This window comes from Mercenaria mercenaria, chromosome 10 (genome assembly GCF_021730395.1).
Source record: "Mercenaria mercenaria strain notata chromosome 10, MADL_Memer_1, whole genome shotgun sequence".
In the NCBI taxonomy this organism is placed as follows: Eukaryota; Metazoa; Mollusca; class Bivalvia; order Venerida; family Veneridae; genus Mercenaria; species Mercenaria mercenaria.
In genome coordinates, this window is record NC_069370.1 from 82,862,488 (window position 1) to 82,874,721 (window position 12,234).

Below are 12,234 nucleotides of genomic sequence, written 5' to 3' on the forward strand. Positions count from 1 at the left end.
AGACTGGATAGAGAGAACTGGCAACAACAAAGGAGGGCAAATAATGATAGAGAGAAGGATGAAGTTATTGTGATAACTGGTAAGATTGGTTTATACAATATTTTGTTCAACAAAATTAATAGCATTGATTACAATATATGAAACAAAAGAAAGGGATCAAGTAGTAACCCTAATAAGCTTTTTTAAAACCTCTTTCCCGAAGAAACTCTTTCCCGAAAACTGGTAAGATTAAATATACTGCATAGAACAGTGGAGGATAAATAAGGATGGAGAGAAGGATGTAGTTGCTGTGATAACTGGTAAAATTGTGCATAGACTGAATAGAGAGTACTGGTAACAACAATGGAAGGCAAATAAGGGTGGAGAGAAGGATGCAGTTTCTTTGGTAACTGGTAAGTTTGTACATAGACTGCATAGAGAGAACCGGCAGCAATATTGGAGGACAAATAAGGCCAGAGAGAAAGATGCAGCAAATGTGAGAACAGGTGAAATTGTTCATAGACTGGATGGGTAGAATTAGCAACAATAGAGGCGGACAAATAAGGATGGAGAGAAAGATGTAGTAAAGTAGTGTACACAGACTGGATGGAGAGAACTTGCAGCAGAAGGATATAGTTACTGTAATTGATTTTAAGCTCACCTGTCACGAAGTGACAAGGTGAGCTTTTGTGATTGCGCAGCGTCCGTCGTCCGTGCATCCCTCCGTGTGTCCGTGCGTAAACTTTTCCTTGTGACATCTCTAGAGGTCACATTTTTCATGGGATCTTTATGAAAGTTGGTCAGAATGTTCATCTTGTTGATATCTAGGTCAAGTTCGAAACTGGGTCACCTTCCATCAAAAACTAGGTCAGTAGGTCTAAAAATAGAAAAACCTTGTGACCTCTCTAGAGGCCATATATTTCACAAGATCTTCATAAAAATTGATCAGAATGTTCACCTTGATGATATCTAGGTCAAGTTCGAAACTGGGTCACGTGCCGTCAAAAACTAGGTCAGTAGGTCTAAAAATAGAAAAACCTTGTGACCTCTCTAGAGGCCATATATTACACAAGATCTTCATGAAAATTGGTCAGAATATTCACCTTGATGATATCTAGGTCAAGTTCGAAACTGGGTCACGTGCCCTCAAAAACTAGGTCAGTAGGTCTAAAAATAGAAGAACCTTGTGACCTCTGTAGAGGCCATATATTTAAAAAGATCTTCATGAAAATTGGTCTGAATGTTCACCTTGATGATATCTAGGTCAAGTTTGAAACTTGGTCACGTGCCTTCAAAAACTAGGTCAGTAGGTCTAAAAATAGAAAAACCTTGTGACCTCTCTAGAGGCCATATATATCATGAGATCTTCATGAAAATTGGTCAGAACGTTCACCTTGATGATATCTAGGTCAGGTTCGAAAGTGGGTCACGTGCTTTCAAAATCTAGGTCAGTAGGTCAAATAATAGAAAAACCTTGTGACCTCTGTAGAGGCCATATTTTTCATGGGATCTATATGAAAGTTGGTCTGAATGTTCATCTTGATGATATCTAGGTCAAGTTCGAAAGTGGGTCACGTGCCCTCAAAAACTAGGTCAGTAGGTCAAATAATAGAAAAAACCTTGTGACCTCTCTAAAGGCCACATTTTTCATGGGATCTGTATGAAAATTGGTCTGAATGTTCATCTTGATGATATCTAGGTCAAGTTTGAAACAGGGTCATGTGCAGTCAAAAACTAGGTCAGTAGGTCTGAAAATAGAAAAACCTTGTGACCTCTCTAGAGGCCATACTTGTGTATGGATCTCCATAAAAATTGGTCAGAGTGTTCACCTTGATGATATATAGGTCAAGTTTGAAACTGGGTCACGTGCCGTAAAAAACTAGGTCAGTAGGTCAAATAATAAAAAAACCTTGTGACCTCTCAAGAGGCCATATTTTTCATGGGATCTGTATGAAAGTTGGTCTGAATGTTCATCTTGATGATATCTAGGTCAAGTTTGAAACTGGGTCAACTGCGTTCAAAAACTAGGTCAGTAGGTCTAAAATTATTTAAATCTTTTGACCTCTCTAGAGGCCATTTTTTTCAATGGATCTTCATGAAAATTGATCTGAATGTTCACCTTGATGATATCTAGGTCAAGTTCGAAACTGGGTCACGTGCGGTCAAAAACTAGGCCAGTAGGTATAAAAATAGAAAAACCTTGTGACCTCTCTAGAGGCCATATTTTTCATGAGGTCTTCATGAAAATTAATGAGAATGTTCACCTTGATGATATCTAGGTCAAGTTCAAATCAGGGTCACGTACCTTCAAAAACTAGGTCAATAGGTCAAATAATAGAAAAACCTTGTGACCTCTCTAGAGACCATATTTTTCAATGGATCTTCATGAAAATTGGTCAGAATTTTTATCTTGATAATATCTAGGTCAAGTTCAAAACTGGGTCACATGAGCTCAAAAACTAGGTCACTATATCAAATAATAGAAAAAAACGACGTCATACTCAAAACTGGGTCATGTGGGAAGAGGTGAGCGATTCAGGACCATCATGGTCCTCTTGTTGTTCTAAAGTTTTCACATTTAAACATTTCAGTCCACTGAAGGGAATTTAGAATGTCACCACTCTGCTTTCGCCTCAGGTGACATTCTGTTGACAATATCAATGTCACACATGCTTCCATATGATATTTATATAATCACTGATGGTGATAGCTCTAGTTCAATCTAGAAATCACAGTTTATTATCACATATTATTTTATTGCAATAAAATAAAACAGTGTCTGTAAACACTAATTTAAATTATATTGCTCCTGAAGAATTTAGCCAACATTTGCAAGAAACTGGGGAACTTTCTCTCATTTTCTGCCAAATACCAGGGTAATTGATACTCCCACTGTGGTCTTATTGTTTGCTAGAATCTTCGTTGAGCTGTAAAACCATAATAGCTATGTATTAAGAATACACCCATATTTAGCATATCTGGTCTGTATTTTCTTCTAGCTATACCTACTGTTTTTTTTAAATTCAGTTAGATTTAAGTCATTAAAAATGTTTGTTTGCTGTTTCTTAGCCAGCATTTCAAGAAATGGGTCAGTAGGTCGGCAGTTGCATATTTTTATGCCAGAATAAGTGAAGGAATGGTTAATGAAACATTAACATCCTTTCTTTTTGGAAATTGAACACATGAAAAGGATATTTAGAGCTCAGAAATGGAATTCATGCATTCAAGCTCTAATGGGAACATTTCCATTTGAACATTTAGATTACAGTCCTATGAAACACAGTTCATACTGTCTGTTGTTATGAAATATGTAGTTTTATGTTATGAAACATACGGTCATTACTGACTACGAGTAATGGCATTTGGAAAAAAAGAGAATTTGAAATAATCTATGCCAACACGAACCTGGCTGCATAAGGGGTGTAATCCTAACAGTAGGTTGGAGATAAAGGGGAAGTTGTGTAGCAACCAAGTTTTTGAAAATTTTATAAGACATGATAAGCCTAGCATCATTTTAAGTTTTCAAGGGACCTCTAACCTAAACTTTATTGCATTTTTGAAACACTGGAATAAGTGGAGTGGTAATTTTTTACCCATCATATTGCACAGCAATGCACCATCTCAAGCTTGTTTATATTCTTTTTAGTGTGAGTTGACCAGACAGTTGATGCCTACTCAAATTTGGGATGAACAAGGGTTTTATAAGCAAGGGATCAGACATGCTCATTTTAGTTACAGTTTGCAGGCTTGCTTTGCAATGCTTGGCTCTATGGTTGTGTTTGGGATGCTCTGTGCTTCCAGGCAACCTACCCTTTCCTTTTAGTTTTGGATGTTTTCCAGCATAGTAAAATCTTTGTATTCGTTAAGTGCTAGTTGTCATGTGATACATTTGTGAAAACAAGGCACCAGAAGTTCATGTTTAAATGAAGTTAAAGTATGTGTATTTGTTCTGCCGTAGTTTCTAAATGAGGTTTATATGAACAAAAGTAGAATCGATGCACTTATACTTGTTTGTGGTATAAACTTTCACTGAAATATTCATACAGAGAGTACATTAGCCACAGGTGCACAGAAACAAAGGTTAATAAAAATCTCAACATAATTGCCCAAGCAACAGTAGGTGGAGATTTATGTTTGGTCATATTCAAACACATGATAATTCTTTCTTTTTTCACAGCCAGAGAATTTGCTGTATTATAGTAATGATGAGTCTTCAAAGATTATGATCAGTGACTTTGGATTGTCAAAGATTGAAGATTCAGGTACTATGGCAACAGCATGTGGAACACCTGGCTATGTTGGTAAGTAAAAATCTTCATAGAGAACATACGCCCAGCCCGGGGATTGAACTCATAACCCTGCGATCCGAAGACCAATGCTGTCCCTACTGAGCTAAGCGGGTGGGCCAAACTCGGTCTGTAGAACCACTGTTAGGTTCTCTTTCTCAATTTCGTTCAAATCAGGGCACTTGGACCATTTTATGAGCCATCAGAGGTAAACGTAGAAAAAAACCTTTAAACACCTCTTTTCATGAACTGCTTGCTGGATCTTCATCAAACATGGTCTGTAAAATCATTTTATTTTATGTCCAGTTAGGTGGAGCTCTTGTTATTATCTTGCAAAGTATGCGTTCTTGTGATTTATCATATGATTTTAACCACAGTCCATTGTTCAAATGCTTGGATATTTAACCACTTGGACTAACACTGAGGGGGTTCAATTCCTTTTCATCTGAACTCACAGGGGATTAACAATAGGAAGGCATTGATTGTTTGATAATTTTGTTTCTATATTTATTGCAGCACCTGAAATTCTAGCTCAACAGCCTTATGGAAAAGAAGTGGATTGTTGGTCTATAGGTGTTATAGCTTATATTTTGTAAGAACTATGTTTTTGTTTTGTAATTTTTATTCACATTATTTGAGATTAAAGAAGTTGATGACACATCATAGATAAGGATATTATACCTTGGCCTTAATTGCTTGCACTCAAGTTTCACTATGAACTACTGTTATTTATTTATGCCAAAAGCTTGAATAAGACACTGAGAGTGAAAAGTGGAAAAATGTTGGGTTTTTTTTTTGTTAGCTCACCTGTCACATAGTGATAAGGTGAGCTTTTGTTATCACCCTTCGTCCGTCGTCCGTGCGTGCGTCCATGCGTCAACAATTCCTTGTCTGCACGATAGTGGTTTCATTTATGATTTTATTTTAACCAAACTTGCACACAACTTGTATCACCATAAGGTCACGGTTCCTTTCTTGAACTGGCCAGATCCCATTATGGGTTCCAGAGTTATGGCCCCTGAAAGGGCCAAAATTAGCTATTTTGACCTTGTCTGCACAATAGCAGCTTTATTTATGATTTGATTTTTACCAAACTGGCACACAACTTGTATCACCACGAGATCTTGGATCCTTTCTTCAACTGGCCAGATTCCATCATGGGTTCCAGAGTTATGGCCCCTTAAAGGTCCAAAATTGGCTATTTTTCCTTTTGCAGCCATATAGAGATTTCATTTATGATTTTATTTGATACAAACTTATAAATCTTGGATTCCATCACAAATCAGATCCTATCGTTGGTTCCAGAGTTATTTTATATCTGATTACCTCCCCTGATTGTAATCAAAATGGATTTATATCAGTAAGTACTTATAGGACTTATTTGAAATTTCATTATTGTTATTAGTTGGACAGAGACAATCAGGGTAGATAACTATGGACTGGTTTTATGTCAAATTACCTCCCTTTATTTCAAATTAAAATGGGTATATCTCCATAACTAACGAAGATACTGATCTGAAATTTCATTTATGTCAACAGATTTATTTGGCAGATCCTTCTTTTGTTCACTTACAATATTTATTTTTAGCTCATCTGATTTTTTGAAAAAAAATGATGAGTTATTGTCATCACTTGAGCGGTTGTCGGCGTCGGCGTCTGTGTCGGCGTTGCCTGGTTAAGTTTTATGTTTAGGTCAGCTTTTCTCCTAAACTATCAAAGCTATTGCTTTGAAACTTGGAATACTTGTTCACCATCATAAGCTGACCCTGTATAGCAAGAAACATAACTCCATCTTGCTTTTTGCAAGATTTATGGCCCCTTTTGTAGTTAGAAAATATCAGATTTCTTGGTTAAGTTTTATGTTTAGGTCAACTTTTCTCCTAAACTATCAAAGCTATTGCTTTGAAACTTGGAATACTTGTTCACCATCATAAGCAGACCCTGTACATCAAGAAACATAACTCAATCTTGCTTTTTGCAAGAATTATTGCCCCTTTTGGACTTAGAAAATCAGTTTTCTTGGTTAAGTTTTATGTTTAGGTCAGCTTTTATCCTAAACTATCAAAGCTATTGCTTTAAAACTTGCAACACTTGTTCACCATCATAAGCTGACCCTGTACAGCAAGAAACATAACTCCATCCTGCTTTTTGCAAGATTTATGGCCCCTTTTGGACTTAGAAAATATCAGATTTCTTGGTTAAGTTTTATCTTTATGTCAACTTTTTCTCTTAAACTATCAAAGCTATTGCTTTGAAACTTGCAACACTTGTTCACCATCATAAGCTGACCCTGTACAGCAAGCAACATAACTCCATCCTGCTTTTTGCAATAACTGTTGCCCCTTTTGGACTTAGAAAATCATTTTCTTGGTTGAGTATTATGTTTAAGGCAACTTTTCTCATAAACTATCAAAGCTATTGCTTTAAAACTTGCAGCAGTTTTTCACCATCATAAGTGGACACTGTAAATCAAGAAACATAACTCTATCCTGCTTTTTGCAAGAATGATGGCCCTTTTTAGACTTAGAAAATCATGGGTAGGACAATATTTCTATTATACAAAAAAATCAGATGAGCGTCAGCACCCGCAAGGCGGTGCTCTTGTTTTAATTACTTCCCTTTTACGTTACTATAAATAGCTTATTTTTAGTAACTTTTTTATTATTGGCCGTAGGGAAAAACCGAGACCACTTTTCTGCGGTACAACATGGATGGTACCTCCAATTTTTAGGTGTATTTTGACATATCTATACCTTGTAAGATTTTTTTTTCTTTTTGGCCAAATTTCTTCCCTTTGTTGTTCCTGTCCTTTGGACTTTGATATTTTACTGAGGACCTTCTTGTCCTCAAGTGCAATGATAACAGGTGAGCGATATAGGGCCATCATGGCCCTCTTGTTATGTCTTGTATGGATCTAATATATGCTGTAATTGATTGAAAAAAAATACCAGTGCCATTTTCCTTCAAAGTTCATAGAAACAGATTTTAGTTCAAAATAGAATAAAATTTTCATGGTCTGATTATTATTTCAGTAACTTCTTTGAAATAAATCATTCATCTTGTGTAATTTGTCTATGCTAAATAAACAATGGCACTTTACAGTTATATTTATATGGCTGTATTGCAGACAAAGGATTCCATCTTTTTGTTGGTCAGTTCTTTACAGAGACATATCTCTGAAACTATTCATTGAATTTTCAAATAACAGCAAACAATATGCTCTACCCAGGTCATTAGGTCCAATGTCAGGGTCACACAGATCTGAGATCAAATAAACTTCTTGCAGGATTTTTATAAAACTAGCATCAATTCTTTACCACACCAAGATGACAATTACAGTGTCTACCTTCCCTGTATCAAAGTGGCATCTGGAGGTACTTATCAACTATAGTCATAACCCATATTACACAGCAAGCAGTTATTTTTTTGACAAATCAGAAATAGCATCATCTTTACCAAGGCTTCTTCGTGCATTTTCTTTTGTTGCCAGATCATAGAATGCTGCAGTGGCCACTATATCACTTGTATGTTGATGCAAAAAGTGTGTATATGTGTATTTACAGATTTATGTGAGACAATGAGAGAGGAAGATGAAAGACAGATGAGTAAAACACGCCTATGTTACAACAACAGATCAACAAAACAGTTATCGCTCTGTCAAAATGTCTACAGGCCGAATCTGCTGCCACTGCTTGGTATGCTTGCATATAAACTTTAATTTATTGAAAGTCACAATTGAAGTGTGTAAAGTTAATTTTTAGAAAATCAGGTACTTATTTTATTAAGTAGAGATAAAAAAAAAAAACATGGTCGATCTCCAGTTATTTATGCTCAAACTATTACCAGAATATTTTTTAACTCATTCTGCCCACGCGACTCATTAATGCGTTGGTAGATTTTTATCTGTATATCGCGTGCCGCTTCCAGGCGGTGTTGTTATCTACATCTGGAAACCGCACGCTGCGTACATGCGTCTTTACAGTAATAGCTCTGAATTCCGCGTGACGCTTTCAGTCGTCACATTTCATTGGTCTGAAAAGAAATGTTAAAGTTCTTTCTAACAAATTTGACCAATCTAATTTTTTGTTGCGTAACATTTTTAAAACATAAATAAAACCGGATGTTGTGAAAAAATAAATGCTTTCGTTGAAGAAAGCTGTAAAAGCAAGCGCTGTCGCGTTACAATTTGTGATTTCACGAAAGCCTGAATATTACGGATGATTCTTTATGTGATCGAAACAAAGAAAGAATATTAAGTAAATAAATGAATAAATAGATAAATAAATATCAACGAAGATTCATTGAGAAATGACAGCTGAAATAATGCAACCCAAAATTATTTACCTTTTCACTCGTCGCTGTGCAGCAAATAATACCATATGTGGGATCAAACAATTTTACTGCTAAATGAGTTTACTTCTGATTATAATCGCTCTTACGTTTTATTACAATAAAAAATCATTAAACATTGAGCCAGAATTTCATTCAAATCTGTCAAAATTTAGCAGAGATAAAATTAAAAACCCAGCTATGGAGCTAGAAAAGGCCTCGAGTATATTCTTTATAAGTACGGATTTATTTATTTATTTATTCGGTTGTTAAACTTCGAAACTGTCTCTTGATCTATGTAAAAAAGTGTTAATAATAACTCAGTTATTTCGATAGCTAATGTGTGATACTTTAGAAACTCTACAAAATTGTTTCAAAATTTAAATTTTCATAAAAACAAAAATAAAAAACATGATTTCTGAAAATTAGTCCAAAATAATCTCATTTTCAGCACTAGTTTTTGTCTAAAGTAGTTAAAATATTTACTTATTTTCATTAAATAACATCTTCATATTAAATATATACACTACTTTTTATGAGAAATAACTTTATTTTGATGTGTTTTATTTGCCTGGATGCGTATAACTGAGTGAAATCAGTGTTAGAAAATGACAATAATATTTGTTTAAAAATATTTTAAGAATTGTTCTTATCTGTTGTTTAAATATGTGCATGATAAAATTTAGCATTTTATAAATGTTGTTTAGCCTAAACAAAATCTGATGTTTTGTGTCTATTCAACAGACTGTTGAAATGAATGTATAACACAGCTGCATGAAATTAACTTTATTGCATAGCTACTTCAATTTACTTACAAAGTGCAAATTCCATACTTATTAACGCATATTTGATGTCATATGTCACTGATTAACAACAATATCCCAAGAAAAAAAACTAAAAAATTTAAAAGTAATTTTTTTCAAAAAACATCTCTTAAAATTCGGGGTAAAATTGGTTATCAGCCTTAGGTGCCTGAGTAAAAGTGGAGAAAAACGCTTTGGGCAGAATGATTAAATTAAAAGAAAACAAAGTTTTCATTTTGTTTTTGCCCAAACCAGTTTGTTTACATTTTTAATGCCCCTTGTGAAAAGGGGGTTTTTTAAATTTATTGGAGATTGTTTACCTATTTAATATGGGGTCACGGGAAAGGGGGTTTAAAGGATTACCCTTTTTATTGATCCCAAAAAAAGGGAATTTCGGGTCACTTTAAAAATTAAGAGCCCCGGCCCAAAGGGACTGTTTAAAAAAAGGGGCCCTTTTAAGGGAAATGGTCTCTTAATGAATTTCAGTCTGGAGAAGAGAAAAGTTATTTTTGACTGTTAATATAACTTAAATCTGTTTTAAGATCGTGAACACTTTTCCAAGTCCACAACAGTGAAAATTATGCTGGATTGTTGCCCAGTTTCCAACTTGTTGAATTTTTCCCCTTGTGGGGGGGACTCATTAAGGTGGCCCGTTTAGTCTTTTAAAAAAAAAAAGTGTTTAAAAATTTTTGAATTTTTTTATACTAAAAAAAGTTCGGGGAAGGGAAATTTTGACCTTTTCTTTTTTAAATAAAAAACCCTTTAAATTGAGGTGGCCCACAAGTACAATGTCGACTGTACCCATGCTCTCTAAGTTCTGTTAATGGGAAAACCCTTTTCAAACGGGGTAAATGCCCTTGCGGGGAATTTATTTTTGAAGAAAACATCAGCCCTGGAAAATTTGACATTATTATACCCCAACTTTTTAAAATTATTTAATTCATAAAAATTTGCGAAATCATTTTTTAAAATATCGACATGTATTTTTAAAAACCCCCTTTTGGGGCAGGGTTTTGGGGGAAAAATATCAAGTCCTTTCCCAAACCTTTATAGGGGTTTTAATGGATTAATTATGACAACATTTTAACCTTTAGCCTGCTCATGCAAGTGATTCTCCCTTTTTGCTTCCAGTGCGGGCTCATTTTGGGGTCTGCACTGTTCCTTTTCAGTCGTAAATTTTCGAAAAACACCCCCTTTGAAAAAAAAATATTTTCTCCAAAATTGAAAGAGGGGCCCAAATTCCATTTTAAAAATTTTAGCAGATTTAAGTTAAAGTTTTTCCCTTGTAGGATTTTTTAAAAAAAATTTCAACAGTACCCCTTTATTTTTGAAAACGGGTTACTTAAGTTCCCCATTGCTTCGGGAATTGACTTAAATTTTAGTATCTTTTTACTTTTTTTAAGACAAAGGCATCTATATTTTTGGATCAGTCTAAAGATTTTAAATCTTGTTCTTTGTCCAAATGAGAAAAGGGGGGCAAAGATTTCCCTGTTGGAGGCTATCCCTTGTTCCCCCAGCCCAAATTTAAAGGGTCTTTCTGATGTGGGAAAAAACATATTCTGTAAAACATAATTCAAGTCCTTTTTAAATGGGGGTTTAAAACTTGAGCCCGAAGGTACTTTTTTTATCTGTTAAAGTTTTGGAAGGGGCCCCAAAACGGGAAATTTAAAAGGATGAAAAGCTTTTTTGCATTTTCTGAAGAAAAAGTTAAAAAAAATTTTCATTACTTCCCTTGTAGGTGGGAACAGCCAGGGCAGAGATGAAAATGCAGTGTTTTCCCCTTGGCCCACAGATTATTGGCCCAAATGGAAAGTCTTTGGCCCCAGTCTCAGACGTTGTTGGTTAGACATATGTAGGCTAAGTGCTTTTCCCAAGGGGATTTGGGGAAATATATCGATCATCCAAAAAATAGTTCCCTGAAGACAAATCTAAAGATTCCATCCCTTAAAATTTTTAATACCACGTTTTATAAACTTTCCCAAGGAAGTGTTAGACAGAAACTTTTAAAAGACTTTGATTAAATCTTTATTTCAAAATTTTCAAACAACTTTCAGTAGTGGTTTTTATAGGTTTTTGTAGTGAGAGAAATATTTTGCTTTAATTTTAAAGGGAAAACCCTTTTAAAAAACTACATTACATTAGGAGAAATTTTTTGAATACAGTGTAACCCAAAAATTGTGGGAAAGTAGTAATGTTTTACTATTTGGTTAAAAATTATTAAACTTGTCTGACAAAAATTTGAACTCTTTTAAAATAACTTTTTTGCAAAATTTGTTAAGGGGTTTTTTTCCCGGGCCCTTTTAAAGGACAAAAGTTTATTAAGAAAAAACAGTTTGGGACCCGTTTTTTAAGATGGGATTATTTACAGAATTTTTCTTTAAAGGGGGATTCCAGAATTATCTGTATGGGGGGGGTGGACGGGGAAAACCGGGAAATTTTTTTTTGCGGGGGGGTGGGTCCATCGGAAAAACATAATTATGGGGGGTGGGGGGCCAATTTAGAAAATTCCCAAAATTTGGATGGTGGGGCCCCCCACAAAAATCGTCTTTAAAAGGGGGGGGGGGGTTGATCAAATCTCTTAATTAATTACGGACTTTTTCCTTTCTTTTTAACTAAGTCCCCAAAAAGACCGCGATTCATGGAACCCCCAAATTTTTAAAAATCCCCCAAAAACCCAAAAAAAAATTTTATCATTTTTTTGCTCATCTTTATTTTTTGCCCTCAATTGAAACGGGTTTTGCGTCGGCTTTGCCTTTGGGTTTTTATGTTTTAAAATCCCGTTTTTCCTAAACTATTAAAACATGGGTTTTAAAAAATTTCAACACTTGTTTTTCCCT

General features: G+C 34.9%; 1 long non-coding RNA gene across 1 annotated transcript; it reads left to right on the forward strand.

Moving 5' to 3' along the window:
• The first annotated feature begins 4,163 nt into the window (after positions 1-4,163).
• LOC128546342 (uncharacterized) lies at positions 4,164-11,184 on the forward strand. The gene is made up of 4 exons (XR_008365960.1): positions 4,164-4,280; positions 4,782-4,857; positions 7,829-7,960; positions 11,136-11,184. It is a non-coding gene; the product is annotated as an uncharacterized LOC128546342 (long non-coding RNA).
• The last annotated feature ends 1,050 nt before the right edge of the window (positions 11,185-12,234 follow it).